Source organism: Oryx dammah, unplaced genomic scaffold (genome assembly GCF_014754425.2).
Source record: "Oryx dammah isolate SB20612 unplaced genomic scaffold, SCBI_Odam_1.1 HiC_scaffold_12, whole genome shotgun sequence".
In the NCBI taxonomy this organism is placed as follows: domain Eukaryota; kingdom Metazoa; phylum Chordata; class Mammalia; order Artiodactyla; family Bovidae; genus Oryx; species Oryx dammah.
The window spans coordinates 14599291-14626358 of record NW_024070196.1 but is presented as its reverse complement, the minus strand read 5'-3'; the positions used below and the strand labels follow the sequence as shown (position 1 = coordinate 14626358).

At 38.7% G+C, this 27068-nt stretch overlaps 1 long non-coding RNA gene across 2 annotated transcripts in view; it reads right to left on the bottom strand.

Moving 5' to 3' along the window:
• Positions 1–10330: 10330 nt before the first annotated feature.
• Positions 10331–27068, bottom strand: part of LOC120870898 — an 80375-nt gene continuing 63637 nt past the window's right edge. The window contains exons 3-5 of one of the 2 annotated variants that reach the window (XR_005722887.1): positions 22888–22945; positions 22106–22196; positions 10331–10674 (exon numbers count right to left, since the gene is read on the bottom strand). This is a non-coding gene — a long non-coding RNA (uncharacterized LOC120870898). Of the gene's footprint in view, positions 10675–12396; positions 12798–22105; positions 22197–22887; positions 22946–27068 lie in introns of those variants that run through there. The other variant, XR_005722888.1, reaches the window with a different exon arrangement.

Here is a 27068-nt window from a genome sequence, read left to right as displayed (position 1 = left end):
ACCAAACCGAAAATTAATAAGAAAACACAAACTTTAAATGATACAATAGACCAGTTAGACCTAATTGATATCTATAGGACATTTCACCCCCAAACAATGAATTTCACCTTTTTCTCAAGCGCACACAGAACCTTCTCCAGGATAGATCACATCCTGGGCCATAAATCTAGCCTTGGTAAATTCAAAAAAATTGAACTCATCCCAAGCATCTTTTCTGATCACAATGCAGTAAGATAAGATGTCAATTACAGGAGAAAAACTATTAAAAATTCCAACATATGGAGGCTGAACAACACACTGCTGAATAACCAACAAATCACAGAAGAAATCAAAATATGCATAGAAATTAATGAAAATGAAAACACAACAACCCAAAACCTGTGGGACACTGTAAAAGCAGTGCTACGGGGAAGGTTTATAGTAATACAGGCATACCTCAAGAAACAAGAAAAAAGTCAAATAAATAACCTAACCCTACACCTAAAGCAACTAGAAAAGGAAGAAATGAAGAACCCCAGGGTTATTAGAAGGAAAGAAATCTTTAAAATTAGGGCAGAAATAAATGCAAAAGAAACAAAAGAGACCATAGCAAAAATCAACAAAGCCAAAAGCTGGTTCTTTGAAAGGATAAATAAAATTGACAAACCATTAGCCAGACTCATCAGAAAACAAAGGGAGAAAAATCAGATCAATAAAATTAGAAATGAAAATGGAGAGATCACAACAGACAACACAGAAATACAAAGGATTGTAAGAGACTACTATCAGTAATTATATGCCAATAAAATGGACAACGTGGAAGAAATGGACAAATTCTTAGAAAAGTACAACTTTCCAAAACTGAACTGGGAAAAAATAGAAAATCTTAACAGACCCATCACAAGCACGGAAATTGAAACAGTAATCAGAAATCTTCCAGCAAGCAGAAGCCCAGGTCCAGACAGCTTCACAGATGACTTCTACCAAAAATTTAGAGAAGAGCTAACACCTATCCTACTCAAACTCTTCCAGAAAATTGCAGAGGAAGGTAAACTTCCAAACTCATTCTATGAGGCCATCATCACCCTAATACCAAACCTGACAAAGATGCCACAAAAAAAGAAAACTACAGGCCAATATCACTGATGAACATAGATGCAAAAATCCTTAACAAAATTCTAGCAATCAGAATCCAACAACACATTAAAAAGATCATACATCATGACCAAGAGGGCTTTATCCCAGGGATGTAAGGATTCTTCAGTATCTGCAAATCAATCAATGTAATACACCACATTAACAAATTGAAAAATAAAAGCCATATGATTATCTCAATAGATGCAGAGAATACCTTTGACAAAATTCAACATCCATTTATGATAAAAACTCTCCAGAAAGCAGGAATAGAAGGAACATAGCTCAACATAATAAAAGCTATATATGACAAACCCACAGCAAACATTATCCTCAATGGTGAAAAATTGAAAGCATTTCCCCTAAAGTCAGGAACAAGACAAGGGTGCCCACTTTCACCACTACTATTCAGCATAGTTTTGGAAGTTTTGGCTACAGCAATCAGAGCAGAGAAAGAAAAAAAAAGGAATCTAAATTGGAAAAGAAGAAGTAAAACTCTCACTGTTTGCAGATGACATGATCCTCTACATAGAAAACCCTAAAGACTCCACCAGAAAATTACTAGAGCTAATCAATGAATATAGTAAAGTTGCAGGATATAAAATCAACACACAGAAATCCCTTGCATTCCTATACACTAATAATGAGAAAATATAAAGAGAAATTAGGGAAACAATTCCATTCACCATTGCAATGAAAAGAATAAAATACTTAGCAATATATCTACCTAAAGAAACTAAAGACCTATATATAGAAAACTATAAAACACTGGTGAAAGAAATCAAAGAGGACACTAATAGATGGAGAAATATATCGTGTTCATGGATCAGAAGAATCAATATAGTGAAAATGAGTATACTACCCAAAGCAATCTATAGATTCAGTACAATCCTTATCAAGCTACCAACAGTATTTTTCACAGAGCTTGAACAAATAATTTCACAATTTGTATGGAAATACAAAAAACCTCAAATAGCCAAAGCAATCTTGAGAAAGAAGAATGGAACTGGAGGAATCAACCTGCCTGACTTCAGGCTCTACTACAAAGCCACAGTCATCAAGACAGTATGGTACTGGCACAAAGACAGAAATATAGATCAATGGAACAAAATAGAAAGCCTAGAGATAAATCCACACACCTATGGACACCTTATCTTTGACAAAGGAGGCAAGAATATACAATGGAGAAAAGACAATCTCTTTATCAAGTGGTGCTGGGAAAACTGGTCAAAGAGTAAAAGAATGAAACTTGTAAAAGAATGAAACTAGAACATTTTCTAACACCATACACAAAAATAAACTCAAAATGGATTAAATATCTAAATGTAAGACTAAAAACTATAAAACTCCTAGAGGAGAACATAGGCAAACACTCTCTGACATACATCACAGCAGGATCCTCTATGATCCACCTCCCAGAATATTGGAAATAAAAGCAAAAATAAACAAATGGGACCCAATTAAAATTAAAAGCTTCTGCACAACAAAGGAAACTATAAGCAAGGTGGAAAGACAGCCTTCAGAATGGGAGAAAACAACAGCAAATGAAGCAACTGACAAAGAATTAATCTCAAAAACATACAAGCAATTCCTGCAGCTCAATTCCAGAAAAATTAAACGACCCAATCAAAAAATGGGCCAAAGAACTATAAACAGACATTTCTCCAAAGAAGACATACAGATGGCTAACAAACACATGAAAAGATGCTCAACATCACTCATTATTGGAGAAATACAGATCAAAACCACAATGGGGTACCATTTCACGCCAGTCAGAATGGCTGCGATCCAAGTCTACAAGCAATAAATGCTGGAGAGGGTGTAGAGAAAAGGGAATGCTCTTACACTGTTGGTGGGAATGCAAACTAGTACAGCCACTATGGAGAACAGTGTGGAGATTCCTTAAAAAACTGGAAATAGAACTGCCATGTGACCCAGCAATCCCACTGCTGGGCATACACACCAAGGAAACTAGAACTGAAAGAGACACATATACCCCAATGTTCATCACAGCACTGTTTATAATAGCCAGAACATGGAAACAACCTGGATGTCCATCAGCAGATGAATGGATAAGAAAGCTGTGGTACATATACACAATGGAATATTACTCAGCCGTTAAAAAGAAGGCATTTGAATCAGTTCTAATGAAGTGGATGAAACTGGAGCCTATTGTACAGAGTGAAGTAAGCCAGAAAGAAAAACACCGATACAGTATACTAATGCATATATATGGAATTTAGAAAGATGGTAATGATAACCCTGTATGCGAGACAGCAAAAGAGACGCAGCTGTATAGAACAGTCTTTTGGACTCTGTGGGAGAGGATGAGGGTGGGATGATTTGGGAGAATGGCACTGAAACATGTATATTATCACATGTGAAACGAATCACCAGTCCAGGTTTGATGCATGATACAGGTGCTTGGGGCTGGTGCACTGGGATGACCCAGAGGGATGGGATGGGGAGGGACGTGGAAGGGGGGATTCAGGACTGGGAACACAAGTACACCTGTGGCGGATTCATGTCAATGTATGGCAACACCAATACAATATTGTAAAGTAATTAGCCTCCCCAAAAATAATTAATTAGTTAATTTTAAAAAGAAAAAATGTGTCATCCCCGAGGGGAATATTTGCATGATTAATAGCACATGATATACTACACAAATAACAGCACCACATCACAAAGGTTTGTCATGAACCCTCTGATGGCAGATAGTCCTATCTGGAGAAGGCAATGGCACCCCACTTCAGTACTCTTGCCTGGGAAATCCCACGGATGGAGGAGCCTCGTAGGCTACAGTCCATGGGGTGGCTAAGAGTCGGACATGATTGAGTGACTTCATTTTCACTTTTCACTTTCATGCACTGGAGAAGGAAATGGCAACCCACTCCAGTGTTCTTGCCTGGAGAATCCCAGGGACAGAGGAGCCTAGTGGGCTTCCGTCTATGGGGTCACACAGAGTCGGACATGACTGATGCGACTTAGCAGCAGCAGCAGCAGTCCTATTTGTGATTCTTGAAAAGTAAAATAAAATGAGTAAGGCTTACAAAAAAATAAAAGAAAGCTGAGCACCAAAGAATTGATGCTTTTGAACTGTGGTGTTGGAGAAGACTCTTGAGAGTCCCTTGGACTGTAAGGAGATCCAACCGGTCCATCCTAAAGGAAATCAGCCCTGAATATTCATTGGAAGGACTGATGCTGAAGCTGAAACTCCAGTACTTTGGCCACCTGATGTGAAGAACTGACTCACTGGAAAAGACCCTGATGCTGGGAAAGATTGAGGGCAGGAGAAGGGGACAACAGGATGAGATGGCTGGATGGCATCACTGACTCAATGGACATGAGTCTGAGTAAACTCCAGGAGTTGGTGATGGACAGGGAGGCCTGGCGTGCTGCAGTCCATGGCATCGCAAAGAGTCAGATACAACTGAGCGACTAAACTGAACTGAACTGATTGCAAACTGATAATTCTTCTCTTTGGGGCTCTTGGAGAAGTCCTGGATGCCTGGATTTCCATCACTATTAAAACTCAGGTTACCATTTTTCTTACAATTGTAAAGTGAACTCCGTTTTAAATCCCTTTTCATCTCCTTACTTCCAGTTCTGTCACTGACACTAATTACTTTGGTCAATTGCAATCAGTAAAGGTTCTCCCTCTGCTGTGGGCTAGTGATATTTTATTTTTATTTTCTAAAGGTTAGATTACCCCTCCCCACCTACCAGCCCGCCAACACACAGTATATTGTCTATGCTCCTAGGTCTGATTCCATGTACACAAGCTCCAGTTTTCCACATCCTCAGAACTTAGGAAGGAGGGCGCCCTGAGACCATAGTGAGCGTCCCAGTTACTATATAACAGGTTTACTTAGCCTCCATCATATTAATAAGTCAGTAAGATCACATTTTGGCTTATCTATCTACATCAGGAGAACTGAGGCAACATGAGTCAGCCATGGAACAGCTGAATATGCTGAAAAAGTCCCATTTCTAGAACTGGGAAGTCAAGGATTAGTCCATGGCAGTAGTGAAATGATGAAAAGCCCCATCTCACCAGCGTGCACTGCCGCGAAAACCTACCACTAGCAAAATGGCGCCAGTACTAAGTATGTGTCAAATGCCATGTGAAATTCTATGATGTGTACAATATGCAGCTCTGCTGGGTTTTCAGTCAACCTTCATCGCTTTCCCTCAGCGCCAGGATTGTGCGAAAGGGGATTACAGAAGGGGACGTGTTTTAATGTAATTCAAACAGGAGAAAAGAGACAGAGATGCCTTTAGCAGAATAACAGTAGGGCTTAGAAGCACTATGAACAGCCAATATTTTTGGTACAAACTTGATTTTTATTATACATGCTTTTACCGCAAGGCTAGACTGATGAGGGCAATTTTCCTTCTTACATGTACATGGATTAGAAGCATATCCAGGCAACCTTAACCAGAAAAAGACTGAAAAGAATTAGTAACTATATAAGACCCAAGACAGGGATAGGGAAAACTCCATCATGAGAAGAGCCTCCCAAGCAACAAGGAAATCACCAATTTAGGGAAAGGACTACTATGTGGATCTGACTGCACAGCCTTTCCTGTTTTCCACACATTCTTGGGGGTGCACGTGCTATGTGCTCAGTTGTGTCTGACTCTTTACAACCCCATGGACTGTAGTCCGCCAGGTTCCTTGGTCCATGGAATTCTCCAGGTAAGAATCCTGGAGTGGTTTGCCATTCCCTTCTCCAGGGGATCTTCTTGACCAAAGGACAGAACCTGCATCTCCTGTAAGTCTCCTGCCTGTAGCCAGATTCTTCACTGCTGAACCACCAGGAAAGCCCTTACTCCTGGAGGAGACAAGGGTTAAAAAGTCTTTCCCCTTGCTTTCTCACTGGAGTCAACAAACAGTGCGAGCTTCTTGCCTCCCACAGAATGGGACTAACCTGTATTATCCCACCCTTCTGTTGTATGCCACGTAATAAAGGGTTTAAAACAGACCAAGAAACAAAAATATCCTACTCTCAGGAAGTTAATGCTCTAAAGCTACATGTGCTGAGTTTTGTAATAGTACAGGTATTTTTTAAGCTTATTTAAGACACACCATCAGCTTAATAATTACTTTCCTGAGTGTGTGTGTTCAGTTGTAAGATGTATCTTTATTTCAGAAATATTCATTAGACAGAGGGCTAAATGGAATATTAACAACGGAAGTGCAAATATTGCCTATGTTGATGGTGCAAATTAAACCTATGTCTAATTTCCACTATTTGTAAAAATTTAAAAAGTGACAAACTCAATTAATATACATAGGGTAAAAATGCAATCAGATAAATCTTCTCTTGACCATGGTAGTTCTTTTAAAATAATTTTTCTGTGGGGGTAAAAAAAAAACACCGAGAAAGAAAAATACCACATACTGAGCTGGGGCAGAATTCTGGGATGTGATGTTATTAGCAGCACCTTCTGGGGAATAGTTGGTATTCATGATAAAATGCTGGAGCAATTTTATGACAGATGATAATGAGATTCAAACTCCTTTTGAGAAATTTGAGTAACATCACTCAGCTAATAGTCATCTTGCAATAAGCCTAATGATCTCTAAGTAGACATGCTTTTTTTTTAAGAAATCTAATTTAACAATGATTACTTAACCACTTATTTCCCCAGAAGATGTCTCTACCAAGAGTAAATCTTTGGATTGGCTTTCTTAGGTGTCTTCTCCCTATGGCAAGTTTGAAATAAAACTGACACATGCTTACAATCCTAGAAGTTGTTACACAAGAATTAAATCACAAGTGACACTGATGAATTAGGTGTGCCTCTGCTCTCCCCTGGGAGAGTCAGGACTTCCCTCGTGGCTCAGTGGGTAAAGAATTCGCCTGAAATGCAGGAAACACAGGAGATCTGGGTTCGATCCCTAGGTTGGGAAGATTCTCTGGAGTAGGAAACGGCAATCCACTCCAGTATTCTTGCATGGAGAATGCCAGGGACAGAGGAGCCTGGCTGGCTACAGTCCGTGGAGTCACAAAGAGCTGGACACGACTGAAGCGACTGAGCACACTGCTCTCCTCAAGGAAGACCATGGGATATGAGGGGCAATACTTGACAGAAAGAAGGCCTAGGACAAAACAAAACAAAAAAACAACCAGGAAAAAAAACAGGAGAGAATGGGGCTGGGGTGCGGGAGGGGTGGGGGTTGGGGGGAGAGGGAGGGAAGAAGGAAGAAAGAAAATAAAAGTTTTCATTCAGTGAAAGCTGGAAGCCAGAGGACAGATTCTCCTTTAACTGAGGAAGAAAGAAGCTTAGCTTGAGATGAAAAAAAACAGTGTAAAACTCAAGACACTTAGACTTCTTCATGCAAAAAGTTCAGCTTTGCCAATTCAAAGAGAAGAATACACATTTGGACGAGCATGCTCAGTGCCTCAGTCACGTCTGATTCTTTGTGACCCTATGGACTGTAGCCTGCCAGCCTCCTCTGTTGTTGGGATTTCTCAGACAAGAATACTGGAGGTGGGTAGCCATTCCCTTCTCCAGGGGATTTTCCTGACCCAGGGATCCAACCACGTCCTGCATCTCCTACGTTGGGAGGTGGATTCTTTACTGCTGAGCCACCTGGGAAGTCCCATACAAATGGGAGGGAGGGTAATTTAAACAAAGTATTCAAACAGGTAGAAAAATATATGAAACTTTTTTTAAGGCATTGTTCAAGTTTCTCTGACTCTATGCTGAATGTCTACACCTTTCTTCCTGATTTGTCCTCCCCATTGGTGGCAAGGTCTTTTTCATTGAGTTCCTAGAAAATTGCTCTCAGAAAGTCATACTCTGCAGCAAAGGGATGATACAGGAAATAATCAGCAGGACTGACCCACTGACCATAAACTAGCCTCATCCCACAGTGCCAGGGTCAGAGGGAGAAGCCTGCTGCAAGTTTCATTTCAGCTAATCAGATCTATTGACTATGGTGTGCCTTCTGGAAAGAAAGGAAGGGTAGGGACATTTTAGTAATAAAATAGCTTTAGGTCTGCCTGAGGCAGCAGAAAGGGTAGAATATCTTTTTCTCATGCTGTGGTGACACATCAGGTTTTCTATTTGCCAAGTAACAACTGTAGATTCAAGCAGGAATCTTCTGAAAATAGTGCTATGGCAAAGAGATAGAATTTCAGGTGCATGGCAAGCTTTTCATGGCCTCTCTTATCAATCAATAGACTTCTGTCTATCAGAATCCTCCTCCCTGACCCAACCAGAGAACAGATGATGCCTGAGTTAAAAAAAAAAAAAAGACACAATTCCTACAATCTCCAACTTCCTCAACTACTTCTATGATTCACTCAATAAATGTTCGCTGAGAGCATGTCACTTTTAGAAATTGCCCTAGATCCTATAAAGCATTTTAAAAATGAATAATAAATGAGGTGGAATCCCTGTATTCAAGAAAATTAGTCTTTTTTTCCCCAAATACATATATAACATCCAAAGATAAACAATTACATAAAAATTTTAAAGTTAGGAATTCCATGAGAGGGAGTTCAGAAATAGTTCCATGAGTATATGTAAATTTAATTATGTAAAAGATCATACTTCAAATCCCAACAGAAGAAAGGACAACCTATTGACTGTTATCTAGAAAAATTTAAAGAAATACCTTATCTGAACATAAAAACACATTAAAACACATCAGATGAATCTAAGAATCATAAAGCAAAACTATACATGTATTAGCACAATTTCTATTAGAACATTCTTATAATCTTTGCTTCTAGAAAAGGCCTTTCCAGGACTCCCCAGCTGGCCCAGTGGTTAAGACTCAACACTTACATTGCAGGGGATGTGATTTTGATCCCTGGTTATGGAACTAAGATCCTACATGCTGCAAGGCATAGCCAAAAGATTTAAAAAAAAAAAAAAATCTTAAAAAACAGAAAAGGTCTTTCCAAGCACAAAGAGAAAAGATGCCAAAATTTAATATTCTAAAAATAAGATCTTCTGAATAAAAATTTCACCATGAATAAAGTTAAAAACAAGCAATAGAAGAGAAAAAACATTTGCAGAATATAATAAATGATCATTCTTGAGAATAAAAAGTATAAAAAGTTCTAATTAAGCAAAAGAAGAAGGAAAATAACCCAATAAAAAAATGGGCAAAAGAGATGAACTGACAAACTATAAACCATTCACTCAACCAGTATTTATTGAGTCTTCCTCTATGACAGCCACTGCCCTAGCAAGTAGACATACAGCATGAACAAAAAATACAAAAAGGAAAGGAAGAGAATATAATTTATATGATTGGCAAAACTTACAGAGATGTGTAATATCAAGTGCTGGTGAGGATACGGAAAAATGGGCATGTCGTGAAGTTTGGGAGTACAAACTTCACGGAACTTTTGAAGTACTAAAAGTTTTTGATTGTGTATTAATGCCTATATACAGAAACTTTTTGCCTTTTCATACTGCAAAAGCCTGGCATGCTGCAGTCCATGGGGCCACAAAGAGTCAGAAACGACTGCGTCACTGAACTGAACTGATATATGGAATCTAGAAAAATGGTACTGATCAACCTACTTGCAGGGCAGGAATAGAGATGTAGACACAGAGAATGGGCTTGAGGACACAACAGGGAAAGTAGAGGGTGGGACAAATTGAGAGAGGAGCATTGACACATGTATATTACCGTGTGTAGAAGAGCCAGCTAGTTTGAAGCAGCCATACAGCACAGGGAGCTCAGCTCAGTGCTGTGATGACCTAGATGAGCGGGATGGGGATGGGTGGGAGGGAGGCTCAAGAGAGAGGGGACATGTGTGTACTTATAACTGATTCATGCTGTACAGCAGACATCAACATAATGTTGTAAAGCTGCTGCTGCTGCTGTTAAGTCGCTTCAGTCGTGTCCGACTCTGTGCGACCCCATAGGTAGCAGCCTAGCAGGCTCCCCCATCCCTGGGATTCTCCAGGGAAGAACACTAGAGTAGGTTGCCATTTCCTTCTCCAATGCATCAAAGTGAAAAGTGAAAGTGATTAAGTGATTAATTAAGTGATTAATTAGAAGTCACTCGATCTTGTCTGACTCTTAGCGACCCCATGGAGTGCAGCCTATCAGGCTCCTCCATCCATGGGCTTTTCCAGGCAAGAGTACTGGAGCAGGTTGCCATTACCTTCTCCGGTTGTAAAGCTATTATCCTTCAATTAAATTTTTTTTTTAAGTATTTGAAGTATTCTGTAAGTAACATCTTATGGAAAACCCCAAATGAATTATTTGGCCAGTTGAATACAAATTAGCAGGATCAAGTAAAGTCGTTCATATAGTTTTATAAGCAATTTCATTTCATAGAGTCTATCCTACAGAAATATTCATACCTGGCTGAAAAGCTGCAAGGACGGTGATATCAGACAGCTAGTATCTGTGGTGGGGAGAGAAAGTGGTAGCACGGGGTCCATGGAGGCCTCTCTCCACGCACTGCTGCCGAGTAGACTGAAGAGAAATTTAGAGCACGTAACAGGCTTCGGAGTCAAACTACATGGGGTCAAATTTGATTCTGCTGCCTTCCAAATGTACAAATCCAGATTCTCCTTCTGTGAAATAATTATTGTGCATAATTCATAAAATTGTCAGAATTCTGAGAATTCAATTAGGAAACCCATCAAAAATCACGCCAAGCAGGCACATAGAATTCATCTAGTAAGTATTAATTATTAATTAATTTTTGAAGTACTTGAATCAATTATAATGAGGCTACATTCACATGTTATTTGTGTAGTTGAGAAAACAATCAAAACCACTCTCTAACGAAAGGCACAAATGGAGGGCTGTGAGAATTCAGAAGAGTGAGAAACCTATCAATTATAAATTTTGCCACATCCTAGACCAGCTTCTGCCTTGAATGCAACAAATGCAGAAGAATAACAAATTTTGTTGGGCAGAACCACAAACCAAAATTTGTCTTACATCTCCTTCCATAAAAATGTAGAAAAGAAAAATATAACTAATCCAATGGTCTCCTAATTGGAGAATCTAAGTCTTCTGCTCCTCTAAAGATCTGTACATTTCTTTTTTTATTTTATCAAGTTAGACACAGTTATAAAACAGTCTCTTAGTAACTAAAGCAAGTTTCAAACTTCTGAAGAAATAATTCTCCTTTATGGGAATTATATTTTTTCCTAAGTGATTCATCATTCAGTTGCTCATTCATGTCCATTTCTTTGCAACCCCATGGGCTGCAGCATGCCAGGCTTCCATGTCTTTCATCATCTCCCGGAGTTTCCCCAAACTAATATCCATCGAGTCGGTGATGCCATCCAACCATCTCATCCTCAGTCATCCACTTGTCCTCCTGCCTTCAATCTTTCCCAGAATCAGGGTCTTTCCAGTGAGTCATTTCTTCACATCAGGTGGCCAAAGTATTGGAGTTTCAGCTTCAGCATCAGTCCTTCCAATGAATATTCAGGACTGATTTCCTTCAGGATGGACTGGTTGGATCTCCTTACAGTCCAAGGGACTCTCAAGAGTCTTCAACATCACAGTTTGAAAGCATCAATTCTTCAGTGCTCAACCTTCTTTATGGTCCAACTCTCACATCCATACATGACTACTGGAATGATCCCATCCATACATGACTACCTAAAATGATTACTATTACTTTAAAACTATGTATAAATTTTTACAACTGTGTTTTATCACTTGTTTCTTTCTAACAACAATTATTCTTTAAGGAAGTTCTCAGTGTTATACAACCATGCCAAATCAGAAGAACCACCTGGGCAGGCTATTAAATATATAGGTTCCCAGGATCCTCCTTTGGAGAGTTTGATTCCGTGGGGCTAGAAAGTGGCAAAGGAATCTGCAGTTTTAACAACCATTTGAGGCAATTCTCATCACTAGGCAAGGCTGGAAATGCCTGAGCTTGATTATCTGTGTCATAAGCTATGTCTCAATTTCACAGGAACCAGCTGATCCATGAGCTGAAATGTTTCTGTGTACCAGAGCAAGTATTGACAAATTGTGTTCCTGCTCTTCTGTATGGCTTTTTCAAAAGGCTTGTCTACAAATGTTATCTCGATTTCTTCATTCCCCAGTCTTTTTTTCTTTTTTAAGAAACAAAATATATTAATACATGTTGTGTGAATTTTTTTAAATTTTTTATTTCATTTTATTTTCATTATTGGAGTATAATTGTTTTATAACGTTGTGTTTAGTTTCTGCTGTACAAGTGAATCAGCTACATGTAAACATATATCCCATCCCTCTTGAGCCTCCCTACGACCCCCACATGCCACCTCTCTGGGTCATCACAGAGCACCGAACTGAGCTCCCTGTGCTATACAGCAGCTTCCCACTAGCTATCTATTTTACACACGGTAGTGTATATATGCCGATGCTTCTCTCCCAGTTCATTCCTTATCCTGTACCTCCATTTATATTGGCAAGTCTAGGTCCTTTACCTTTCCACAGAGTTTATGGTCAGCTTATCAAAAGCCCACCAAAAGAAAAACAAAGAAAATGCATAAACGTAAAATTAATTTGAGAAGAATCACCATCTTTTCACTCACCAAACTGAGTCCCAGTGCCACGGTTGCTCATTTTCTCACTGTATGCCCTTCAAGAAAGTTTCAAAATTCTCTCCATAAGAGTTACACGTGCTTCTGCAGATTTACTCCTAAGTAATCTTCAGTTTTTATTGCGAACATGAATAGGGTTCCTTGAGTGTGGGTGTGGATATGAAAGAAACAAAGGAAGAAATATATATTTATATAAAACAGAAAATGTGTGAAATATTGTAGATGTTGAACACTGAAAACAGCAATATAAAAAAACCATCTACTTCCTTCCCCACAAGAACCAAGACTTAACCAGAATCTCATGTGGAATCTTACCTCCATGATCTTATTTCTCCCTTCCTTTGATCGTTATAAATTCTATCGTAACTTTTGTGTTAGACATTCAGTGTTTTTCTTTACGGTGCTATCACCTATTTACGTATCTGTGAACAATACACTTATCAGGTTTTGATGGTTTTCAACTCAGTGAGATAAAATTATGCTGTATGTATTCTCTATACTTCATTCAGTCAAAATCATGTTTTTCAACTGAACCATACTGATACATGTGATGATTGCTCAATAACTGTCATAGCTGTAGAGTGTCTCCAAGAGTGAACATTCTAAATTTTGTCTCTTCTATTGTAGATGGCCATTTTACTTGTTTTCAGTTTGGGGCTATTATACAGAAACTGCTGGTATGAACAGTACTATATGTATATCTTTAGGGAACTGTACCAGTTTTTATCAAGTCTATGCGTAGGTGTGGAAATGCTGAATAACAGTGTCTACTTATGTTTAAATTGAAAACTATTATTAAGTAGTGTATCATTTTAGATGCCAAAATTGAGAATTTCTGCTGCTCCATATTAATGATAACACTTAGCATAAGGCTTCTTAATTTTTGCTCATTTGTTAAGTATAGAATGGTATCTGATTGCAGTTTTATTCGTAGTTCTTTAATTCTACTGAGCTAAGCACCTTTTCATAAGTATATTGGCCTTTTGATCTTCTCTTTTGTGATATGCCTGTTTAAAAATTTGCTTCTTTTTCAAAACTGCATCCCTCTTTTTTGTTGATTTCTAGGAAATCACTATGTATTCTGAATATTAATCCTGTTTCAGTTATATCTGATACTGAAAATTATCTTCCCACTATGACTTTTTATGCTCCCTTCATGTGTCTTTTGATGGAGAAGTTCATCATATAAAGTGAATAAATTTAGTCTTTTTCTCTGTAGGTTGCATTTTTTTGCATCCTATTTAAGAACTCCTTCCCTATTCCAATATTATAAACCTAATTTCTCATATTACTTTTGAAAAGTTTCACAGTTTTGCATTAAATATATGTCCTTTATCTACTTGGAATTCATATTTGTGTATGACATGAGGTAGGGATTGAATGAACTTTAAAAATTATGTCTTGCATATTCTATTTGCTTACTGCTGATGTATAGGAACAAGAGCAAATTCATCTGTATTCAGGAACTTTGCAGATTTTCTCATTAGGTCTAATAGTTACCTGTTATTGTTTATACCAAAGACTTTGACTGTGTAGATCACAATCAACTGTTGAAAATTCTTAAAGAGATGGGAATACCAGACCTCCTGAGAAACATGTGTGCAGATCAAGAATTAATAGTCAGAACCAGACATGGAACAATGGACTGGTTCCAATCGGGAAAGGAATACATCAAAGCTGTATACTGTCACCCTGCTTATTTAATTTACATGCAGAGTGCATCATGCAAAAAGCCAGGCTGGATGAAGCACAAGCTGGAATCAAGATTGCCAGGAGAAATATCAATAACCTCAGATACACAGATGATACCACCCTTATGGCAGAAAGTGAAGAGGAACTAAAGAGGCTCTTGATGAAAGAGGAGAGTGAAAAATCTCACTTAAAACTCAACATTCAAAAACTAAGATCATGACATCTGGTCCCATCATTTCATGGCAAATAGATAGGGAAACAAAGGATACAGTGACAGACTTCATTTTCTTGGGCTCCAAAATCACTGTAGATGGTGCCTGCAGCCATGAAATTAAAAGATGCTTGCTCCTTGGAAGAAAAGCTATGACCAACCTAGACAGCATATTAAAAAGCAGAGACATTACTTTGCAAACAAAGGTCTGTCTAGTCAAGGCGATGGTTTTTCCAGTGGTTATGTATGGATGTGAGAGTTGGACTATGAAGAAAGATGAGCACCAAAGAATTGATGCTTTTGAACTATGGTGTTGGAGAAGATTCTTGAGAGTGCCTTGAACTGCAAGGAGATTCAACCAGTCCATCCTAAAGGAAATAAATCTGAATATTCACTGGAAGGACTGATGCTGAAGGTGAAACTCCAATATTTTGGCCACCTAATGGGAGGAGCTGACTCACTGGAAAACACCCTGATGCTGGGAAAGATTGAAGGCAGGAGGAGAAGAGGATGACAGAAGATTAGATGGTTGGATGGCATCACTGGCCCAATGGATAGGAGTTTGAGCAAGCCCCAGGAGTTGGTAATGGACACGGAAGCCTGGCGTCCATGGGGCTGCAAAGAGTCAGACAGGACTGAGCAACTGAACTGAGATATTCTTAAGTTTTCTCTGGTGGAAATTTCTTCATCAACAGTTTTTTTTTTCTTTATTTCTGTCTAGTACTTTACCATTTATTTCATTATTGTATCTATTTCATTGGTTCAGACCTCCAGCACAATACTGAGTAGAAGCAATGATAATGAGAATTCTTACATAGTTCCTGATCTTAAAAAACAAAAATGTTCCTAAAGATACAGTTCTTTCTATTTTCTGCTGAGTTTTTTTTTTTATCATTGTTGTTTATTTTAAAATCATGAACACATGTTAAGTTTTACCAAATTATTTTTCTAAGGTGTAGTAGAGTGAATGATAACCCCTAATAGATAGCTTCATTCTAAACCCCAGATCCCGTGAATATTTTGTTTTATATAATAAAAGGTACTTTGCATAAAAATGGTACAGATTAACCTATTTGCAGGGCAGGAATAGAGACGCAGATGTACAGAACAGACGTGCAGACACAGGTGAAGGGGCAGGAAGGGGGAGTGGAACGAATTTAGAGTAACACTGACAGTATATACACTGCCATGTGTGAAATAGAGAGCTGGTGCGAAGCTGCTGTGCTGCGCAGGGAGCTCAGCTCGGTGCTCTGTGGTGACCTAGCGGGTGGGATAGGAGCGGGGGTGAAGTTCAAGAGGGATGAGATATATGTCTATGCATGGCTGATTCACTGTGTTGTACAGCAGAGACTAACACAATATTGTAAAGCAACAATCCCTCAGTTAAAAAGAAAAAAAAAAAAGAATTTTGAGACGGGGAAAATGTCCTGAAATAGCTGAGTGAATTCGATGTAATCACACTGATCCCTATAAAAGGGAGTCAGGAGCATTAGGGTGAGAGAGAAAGAGATTGGAATAGGCTACACTGCTGGCTTTGAAGATAGATGAGACCATAAGGCCATAAGAATGTGAGCAGCTCCCAGAAGCTAGAAAAAGAAAGGGAGTGAATTTTCCTCTAAAGACTCCAGAACAAATGCAGCCCTATCAGCACCTTGATTTTAGCACACTGAGACTGACTTTGGACTTCTGACTTCCAGAACCATAAGACACTAAATTTGTGTTATTTGAAGACAATAAATTTGTGATGATTTCTTTACAGCAGCAATACAGGACACAAGGGCTATTGTACTGAGTTTTAACCTTGCTTCACCTGTGATTAAGGTAAATTTTAGTGAATCATCCTTACATTCGTGAGATGACTCTTGCTTGGTTAAGGTATTTCTTTTAATTCAGTGGTAGATTTACTTTAGGAATATTATATTTAGATTATTGTAACTTTGTTCATAAATAAGATTAGCCTTTAACTGTCCTTTTTTATACTACTTTTTTGGGGTAGCACAATTACCTGGCCTCCTGAAAGGAACCAAGGAGCACACCCTCTTCTACTCTTGTATATGTTAATAAACACGTCTTATAAGATTGGGATTATTGTTTTCCTTAAAAGCTTCATAAAATTCAGCTATAAAAGGTTCAGAGAAGACTGCCATTAGTTGAGACACAAACATGTCAATTGGTTTGGAAATATCTGATACTCTAAGAATCATGGCATTTGTTTTGATAGAAAAAAGAAAAAGCCTGCCACTGTTGTTGTGTCAATATGTGAATGTTCATTCAGTGTTTTAGTGCGTATAAGTCTTTACAGGTTTTATAATTTCTTTTGAATCTATTTTCTAGAAAAGTATTTCAGTTCTTTTTCGATCATTAACATGTCTGTTTATAACATTCTCTTCTTAAGCTTTTACTTTACATGTAGTGATGCCTGTTATTTAATGCCTAATATTATTTGTGCTTTCTCTTTATTTATTCAGTCTTAGAAAAAGTTATTTTATTAGTATTTTCCATCTGACAATCAGCTTTTTATTTAGTCGATCTTATATTGCTTTTTAATTTCTATTTCTTTAATCATGCTCATATCATTATTATTTTCTTCTATGTCATTTGGGCTTACTCTATTTTTCTCTTTCAAAAATTTTAGGTGACTACTTAGCTTATGAATTTTTAGCCTTGTTCTTTGCAAATATGTTTAGCTATTCAAGAAAAACTGGAATACAAACAAATCATTGTACCCCCTTCTTGCCCATTAAAATTTTATTAAGCGAGTTCTTTACAGTAAACTCTGTGACAAAACTCACAACATTTTCCTTCATCTCTGTCAGAGAGGAAGAAAATTTCCTCTACCGTTCTGGGTTCTTCTGGATGGTCTAAGAATTAAATTGACAATGAGACAGATGAACAGGAGAAAATCAAACAGAAGTTTAGTAACATGTATACATGGGAGGGACCTAGGAAAACTGAGTAACTCGCCAAAATGGCTGAAACCCTCACCTGAAGTATCATCTTCGGCTTAAAAAAAAGAAGAAGAAGAAAAAAAGAAAAAGATATAAGGGGTAGTGGGACTTTGGGACTTGAGAGAGGAAGAAGGCAACTGCATGGAGACAGAAAAGCAGGCGTATGGTAAATAAATTTTCCTGGGCCATATAAAGAAAATGGTATGCAGAAAGAACTCTGATCTTTATGGACCACACCTAGTCTGAATTCTTTTCAAATATCTCGGAGATAGCTCTATTCTTTATCTAAATTCTTTAGGCAACTATGGAGGAGGGAAAAAGCAAGACTTCCAGAGCCTTCTGTTTCTTAAAAAAAATCAGCTTAAATAATCTTCAAGCCAAAAAGACACATTTTGGAACAGCAATTTTTGCTTCCCTATATCACAAATGATAAAAATCTTTTGGTCATTTCAGTCCCAAGAATAGTCTAATAATTGTAATACTTAAAACAGTTGGTCCCATGTAATAGTCAAAACTCTGAAATTCATGAAAAGTCAAAACATATTCCCAATGTTCATTCAGGCCTGCTTCAGAATCTGTTGTGCAAAGAGGGTTTTGGGGTGCACTGCTTCTGTGTTCCCCATCCTCTCATCCTCTTCCCACTGAGGATCTCTACCCCTCACCCCCACCCCAGTCCATTAGTGAAACCATGCAACTCTAATTGAGACTTGAACCTACGATCTTTTAATTGAGATCATACCTGGTCTCAGGACTTAATGAAGCTCAGGTTCTTAATGATTCAGAGAAGGAAGAATTCAGTCAGAGACAAAGTGACAGGTAGGAAGTGGATTTCTTTTGAAAGAAACACACAGGTTGCAAAGAGTTGGACACGACTGAAGCAACTTAGCACACATGCATGCACACTCCACGGAGTACAGGCCATTTCAGAAGGCAAGGGTGGGGATTTTTCCAGCAACTGGGCCACCACCCACTGTTGACATTTTATGTTTGACCTTGGAACCATCAAGGGACCTGTGGTTGTGTCATTTAGCTTGTTGATGTGTTGCAATGAGCACATACTAAGGCTCAAGTTCTAGTGGAAGTCTTGTCCACCATGGTGGACCTGGTTGGTTCTAACCATTTACATCGTGTCCTATGGCTACATCATTCTTTTAGAGTGTGCCCTGCCCCCTTCCCTCCTGTTTCACTAGCATGGCAGCCAGGAATTTTCAGAGTTCAAAGCAGGAAGCCCTTTCTCTGACAGCATCTAAGATTTTAGTGGGTGTTTATCAAGCTACCCTTCTACTCATTACATTGGTTAAGACTCTTTTAAAGACCCAAATTAGGGGACATTTTGCAATATAACTAGCCAGCTGGCCAGCACTCTTTAAGGATGTCATGGTCATGACAACAAAGGAATCGTTCTAGATGAAAGGAAACTGAGTAGGCAGGACAGTTACATGCAATGTGTGATCCTAGATTTGGATACAAAAAAAGGACGCAAGTTGGACAACTGGCAAACTCTGGATAACGTTTGTTAGTAGATAGTGCTCTGTGAATGGTAATTTCCTGGCTTTCATAATTGTACTGTGGCTATGTAAGATTGTAACATTTAGGAAACCTAAATGTATACAAGATTTTTTGGTACTATTTTTTTTGTATATCTGAAATTATTTTAAAATAAAATATGAAAAAAAAAGTCTATGTGCCTGTGATCTCAAGTTTAAATTTCTAGCCCAAATCTCTCCCCTGAACTCCAGACTAGTTTATCTAGTATGTCCAGTTTTCTGCTTATGTCCCTGTGATGTAACACAGACATTTCAAGCTTATAATTTCTTAACTTGAACTCTTACCTTATCTTCACAATCTCTTCACAATCAGGATAAAAGTCTTTATCCTGATCCCTAAATGCCACCACTACCTATCCAACCATATTCAATCCATCACTGAAATCTGTTGATCCTATTTACAAATATGTATCTCAAATCCATGTGATCCCCTCAATTTCTGTTGCCATGAATCTAGTCTAAGAGTCACGACCTTGACCTCCTGTGTCGTCTATTGTCACAGTTTCCCAACTAGCTTGTCTGCTTTGACTAGGGCCACCGTCCAAGCCATTCTCCAAACAGATTCCATGTGATACCTTTAAAATGTACATTAGATCATGACTCCCCTACTTTGAAAATACTTTAATAGTGTCTCATTGTACCTAGAATAAAATTTAAAATTCTTAAGTTGGTTTAAGGCCAATAGAGTCTATACAATTTGTCTGTCCTCCTTAACTCTCTTCTAAACACACAAACCACACTCTCTATCACTCATCAGGCTCATCAGTATGTGTGAGAGTCCTCAAAAACTGAGATCTATGTGTTGCCTCAGGATCTATGCAGTCGCTATTTCTTCTTCACTGGATGCCCCTTCTACTGCCTAGGATCCTCTTCCTAATAGGTTCCCCTTGACTAATTCCTTTCCACTCATCACATTCAAGTCTCAGATTAAATGTCACCTTTTAGAAGTTTTTCTTTTATAAGCATTTAGGATAACTTTTAATTATAACTTCATTTGTCACTTATTTAATGTCTGTGTCTACCACTAAACTTCAAGCTTGGTGAGAGCTAGAATCAGGTCTGTTTTGTCCTCCTTTATATACCAGTATTTAGCTTATGCTCAATAAGTACATGATAACAACTACTTTATGAACAGCAAGCTGAATTTGTTTTATAATGATGGTCTCTGTAGGTTAGAGATGAGGAATTATTTCCACACCTAAGCAGATGCAGAAGAGGTATCTTCTTCCATAACACAGTTCAGCATCTCCAGTTGGTGGGCATTCTGTGATTTAACATGAAATGAGTAGAGTGGCCTCACATGCTGGCTGGACAGTCATCTCCCCATCAATTCCCTCTGGTAACTGTAGTCTGCAATGCATTGGGAAGTGCACACTCGGCCTCTCCCAGTATGTCAGAAACATGCACACAACCACAACCATTTCTGAGTCTCAGAACTATGATGTTGAGAAGATCTAAATTATGAAGCAAAATTTGCACTTACTGTACTTGGGTCATAAAATTCTGGGTATAAGGTTGCAGTGGGAATGTTCTCATGTAATTTTCTGAACTTTGGAGGTACATGAGAGCTGGGTTTAGAGCCTTTGAAGATTTTGTTGGGAATGTATAAGTTCCAGAAGCAAAATAAGAAGAAATGAGAAGGGAGATTTCACTTTAAGGATTTTAATTTCACTGTGGAAACTTGATAATAATAAAAACAAAAAGTATTTAGATTTCAAGCTTTTCATATTATTGCCACTGTGTTAATAGGATTACTGGAATCTGTACATAATCCTCTTTAATTAACTGAGTTGCATAATCCAAGAAGGACTGTGAAACAGGGGGTGAAGTTTTTTTAGAAAGTGTGACCTAAGAATTAACATAATCAATACCATGTGGACTTATTTCAGAACCTCTTCTGATCATTTCTGGATCTTTTCCCATGGGAGACATTCTGGACCTTAGATTTGGCTTTTAAATTCAATGGATCAAAAAGATAAATAATGAAGTCAGAAGAGAACTTAGGCAGAATATCCTCTAACAAAAATTGTACCAGTGTTTTCTTAGGTCAGCCTCCCAAGGCAAAGAAATGAAGCAAAAATAAACAAATGGGACCTAATCAAACTTACAAGCTTTTGCACAGCAAAGGAAATCATAAACAAAACAAAAAGACAACCTATGGACTGGGAGAAAATACTTGCAAATGATGTGACTGACAAGGACTTATTTCCAAAATATACAGCAGCTCATACAACTCAGTAACAACAAAAAACAACCCAATCAAAAAATGGGCAGAGAGCTAAATAGATATTTCTCCAAATAAGACATACAGAAGGCCAATAGACACATGAAAAGATGCTTATCACTGCTAATTACTAAAGAATTGCAAATCAAAACTACAATGAGATACTACTTCACATCAGTCAGAATAAACATCATTAAAAAGTCTACAAATAATAAATGTTGGAGAGAATATGGAGAAAAAGGAATCCTCCTACACTGTTGGTGGAAATGTAAGTTAGTGCAGCCATTATGAAAAACAGTATGGAGGTTCCATTAAAAAATCTAAAAATAGCAAAAAAGACACAGAAGTGTATAGTGGACTTTTGGACTCAGAGGGAGAGGGAGAGGGTGAGATGATTTGGGAGAATGGCATTGAAACATGTATAATATCATGTAAGAATCGAATCGCCAGTCTATGTCCGATGCAGGATATGGCATGCTTGGGGCTGGTACACGGGGATGACCCAGAGAGATGTTGTGGAGAGGGGGGTGGGAGGGGGGTTCATGTTTGGGAACGCATGTACACCCGTGGTGGATTCATGTCAATGTATGGCAAAACCAATACAGAATTGTAAAGTAAAACAAAAAATAAATAAATACATTTTAAAAAATCTAAAAATAGAGTTATTAATCCCACTATAGGCATACACCCAATCGAAACTATAATTCGAAAAGATACATGCATTCCTATGTTCATAGCAGCACTATTTACAATAGCCAAGACATGGAAACAACTTAAATGTCCATTGACAGATGAATGGATAGACAAGGTATGGTATATACTATACCATGTTTGCAAATGACATTGCTCCTCACATCCAAAGGTCAGTGTGGGAATGCATTTTGGTTTTTCTTTCCTGGATGTTTCTTCTCTGTAGCCTAAATTATGGCAAGATTTCAGAAAAAGTAGTTGAGTCTATAATAATCAATAGTCCACTGAGTTTTAGGTGTCAGTCATTAAGGGATAAATTTCTGCTTTTCTTAATATAGACTTAAGGGGACACGGATCATGAAGACAGGACCTGAACTGACGGATGAAGCCAGGAAGGGAGTAAGGGGGCATCATGTAAGTCTGGACCAGCCTTAGAGACCAGGACAGCACAAATAAGCCACTGTATCTGTCTGGTTGCTGATGTCAGAAGTAATGCTCTGGATCTCTGCAGGCAGGAATAACTGCACCACATCTCTCCTCAGGAAAATTCCTGATAAAAGGAGCCCGGATGGGACTGCGGCAGGAGAATGGAAAGCCTGACAATCGGCGCCATTTCCTTTTTTGTTCAAAAACCCGACAAATGAAAGAGTTCTAAACTTAAACACTGGCTGGACTAAAAAGAATTGAAGTAAACCTTGTATATGTTACATAAGTCATGACTTCACCAAATGCAAGCTCCTTGAAGGAAGGGACTTTGGTTTTGTTCCCTGAGTTATACTCTATGCCTGGCAGTAGATATTTAATGTATTCATATTGATAATATGAAAGTATTCCAATCTCATCATGACTTCAGCAGGGCCAGGAGGACCTGTTTGGCTTGGAACCATCATGATAGAATATAACTCTGACCTTCCTTACCTCAAGAACAGCCAAATCCAGAAGAGTTCTTCCTTCTTCCTGGTAGTGAGACCAGTCCCTTAAAACAAGCAACAATCCTTGGGTTGTTCCAAAGACACACCACTGTCTGCTTATCTTCAAGTGAAGCCAGGACAGTAGATGTCTAGTATCAACTGTGTCAAGGACATAAGAGTGATACTGGACGAATATTCTAGTGCTGCACAGCCTGTCTTCCTTCTAAACTGAGAGCAATCACTTCTCCAACTCAGGCTTTGTACTAGCTGTTCTTTCTGCTTGGAAAGCTCATTCCCAGAATTACAAAACATGACTACTTCTTATCATCCCTGGCTTGGTATTAGTGTCGCCTCCTCAAAGAGGCCTTCCAACCTACTGTGGTACCTCAGTCACTCTATGGCATCAACACACTTTGTCAAGCAAGCTCATATTCTCCTTTTTCTTTGATGGTGTTTTGCTTTTGTTTGTATCTGATTTGTATCTGTCTTCTAGAATGCAGCTGTAGTCATCAGTTGGGTGACTTTGGCCAGACTCTCAGAGCCTCAGTTTCTTTGTCAAGTTAATAAGTATCAAATGAAATAATGACGGAGACTGTCCTGGCATATAGTCCATTTTCAAGAAGCACTGGTTTAGAAAAAAAAGGATTATTCAATTTAGTAAGCTTAATCTTTTGAAGGGGGAAAAAATAGTGACAAATACCATTTTAAATTCTAAGAAGAAGAAATATAATTTGCTATTCCATAAATAGGAAGATACTTCTTTCAACTTTATAGTGAGGAATATATGAAAAGAGTGATAAAGATAAAACTTTTTTCGAACCCATAGAGGGAATGATAATTAAATAACACTACAGTTTTCCTTTAATACAATTCTTTAGATGAATAAATAAATGACTCAGTGTTGCCAGGATTTTCCACTAGAAGCATTTTAGTTTCTCTTTAAGATTCAGAAACAGGTATAAAACCTTCCTAATTTTTTGAGAAAATTGTTAATTCCATGACTCAGGAGTGTTTTACAGACTTCTACAGTGTAATGAGCCCATCTTGTGGCCTTTTATAATATTGCTACTTTTAAAGTGAAACATATTTTTTAAACCATAGGTTTCAGTTCAGTTCAGTTCAGTTCAGTCGCTCAGTCGTGTCTGACTCTTTGCGGCCCCATTAATCGCAGAACGCCAGGCCTCCCTGTCCATCACCAACTCCCGGAGTTCACTCAGATTCACATCCATTGAGTCAGTGATGCCATCCAGCTATCTCATCCTTTGTCGTCCCCTTCTCCTCCTGCCCCCAATCCTTCCCAGCATCAAAGTCTTTTCCAATGAGTCAACTCTTCGAATGAGGTGGCCAAAGTACTGGAGTTTCAGCTTTAGCCTCATTCGTTCCAAAGAAATCCCAGGGCTGATCTCCTTTAGAATGGACTGGTTGGATCTCCATAGGTTTAGAGGTGTCATTTATTCAACAACTTCTGAGTACTCACTGTGCTCCAGGCATTTTGCTGACTGCTGGAGATGTGGTGAAAAGAGACTTTTAGGTACAGGTAATCACAGTAGGAAAGTTAAGTGCTACCGTACAGAAGTACAAACGCACTATACCAGAGTTAAGGGAAGTGCTCCAGAAATCAGAATGAAACTGGTATAGCTCCATTTCCAGGAATAACCCCGATCACTGGAGAAATCATGTATCACTAGACATTGGGTTAAACATTAATTTACAGTCTTCCATTCCACACGCAAGTATTATATGCAGATTTTTTTTTTTTAGCCACAGAAAGCTCAGTATATCTGGCTATAATCTCAATCACCCATTCTCAGAGTGTGACAAGCATAATATTTTAAAAATATCTTCCTATGTACGTCGCTTATTGGTAAGCAGGTTTCTATCTCCCTACACCTACTCACATCACAGCTTTGAAGAAATAGAGACACAGTGATCTTTGGGGAAGTGAAGGATAAGACAGAGAATATTTTAATCAGCCAGGGAGAGAAGGGGAAAGCTTGTCCTTTCCAATATGATGAAAGTGTGAATAGAGGAGAATGTGAAGAGAGAATGTGAATAGAAAGAGGGAATATAACTTCCCTGGTTGTCCAGCGGTTAAGACTCTGCAATTCCAATGCAGTGGGCGCCAGTTTGATCCCTGGTTGAGGAACTAGGATCCCACATGCCATGCAGGGCAGCCAAAAAACAAAGAAGTAGAGCAGATAAATGATCAGGTGTGCGCCCAACCTCCTGGCTTGAAGGCTCTGCAGGGGGAGGAGGAAGAGGTGACAGACTGGGAGGAGCATTCCTTATTCAGGACTCTGGGAGGCGCCCATAACGCAGAATGGCCCTTGACCAACAAATGGCCACACCCTGTATGGGTGAGACAGTGGAGAGGCATGGTCAGCCAGAGACAGGATCAACCTCTGTTCCTGGGAACAGGGCTCCTGGGATGAGAATGCACAGGCCATAGTTGGCGGAAAAGTTGAGCCACAGCCTCTGCTGCAGAGTGGACATCCCTGGCCAAGGTCAGATGGAGGGTATAACAGAGACTCAACAGGACTTAGCACTATGAGGAGCTAAAGAGAGGCCACATCAGCACAAAGGGGCGATCAGTACTGGACTGAGGTGAGAAAAACTGCAGCACAAGTTTACCAAGCAGAGAACTCAGCAGTAGACAGAGACAGAACTCAGGGATTCTAGCAACAAACATTACAAAAGCCTCAACCCATACCCAAGGAGGAAGGCTTTCAGCCCAAAAGCAAGGATGTCATATGGGCAACATCCATATACCCTGATGTCTGGGTCCCTCCACCCCTTCTGTTAAGAATATAGTCTTTACTCACTTCTACATCTTACACCCATGTATCATCTCATTCATCAAAACAAAAGGCTCTTCCTAAGAGTCCATCCTCCTTAAAGACAGAATTAGAAAAAGTTAACTATTTTAATATATGTTCTTTCCTAATACTTATATTATCATAAGATTGAACATAGGGTTTCATGGTAAAAGGACATTAAAAACATCAAAGGAAATAGAAAATAGATTTTAATCTTGACATCATTTCTCTGGAAAGATATCTTTGGTAGAAGTGTGCTTAAACAAGCTAAATTTTTCTTTCGGTTCTTTCTCATTGTTCACTTACTCCAGATGCTATGTGTATAATTAATACAATTATGATTTAAGAGAAGAGGGATTTTTTTTTTTTAATTCCTCCAAAGTTTTTAGATCTGGAGATCAGATGAATTTTTCAGCAATCCATTCAACTAATTTGTTTTAAGTATTTTCTAAGCATACTGTGCTGGGCACTAGACAGAACCAGTTATATTAGAAATTAAGAATGTAAGAAATGAAATAGCTTCTTAAGGGATTAGATCAAGTAAGCTGTCATAGTTTTATCAAGATGACTGATTCTCAAGCCAAGTACATTTTCCAAGGATTTAAGGTTTTGCTGACTTTTTCTCAGATCACCTGGTTATAGAATTGCTTTCCTGAAATTAAAGTAAGATTAATTCTCCAGTTAAGTGGCTTTATGTCAAGTATCAACATGACAGTTTCCTTTAAAAAAAAAAAAAAGTCCTTCTAAATAAACAGTCAATTTCCTGTTTTCCTCTTGTTCATTCATTCAATGGACTCAATAAATATTTATTGTCTGCTTCCATGTGGCAGTAAACGGTACTAGATGTTTGTGATGCAATCAGAAGCAAGACTTTCAGTTCCTATGTTTTTCTCCATGGACCCTCTCTATCTAAAGGGATCTGAAACTCTAGTCTAGATTTTAGACTACTCTAGACCTCCCAGTCTACAGGTCCATCTGCCTTTAGGTAGGGAAGGTCAGCCCTTTCCTGTGTCAAGCCATTCAATGGATCATTTGCATCCGTGTTGCTATCAACCACCTGTGGTCACGTTGCTCCAACACCATGCTGCGTCCACGGCCTCTTCCTCTAACTGGGTCTCACCTTCCTTGAGTCAGGGAAAAGGAAGGCACAAATCTTGCTCTGGATTTCTCAACTCCATCGTGGGGTTTCTGTTACCCCAAATGACCTACACTCTAGGGGAAAGAGACAAAAAAGTAAGAAGGCGTCTCACTTGGCACTCCTCTCCCTCATTCCAGCCTTCTCTGCTCAGGCCCCTAAAGAGCTTTTATCTTCTCCCTGTGTGAAGTGTCCTGTATCTTTCCTGCTCTGGAGCTTATAGTAACATTCTTCCTT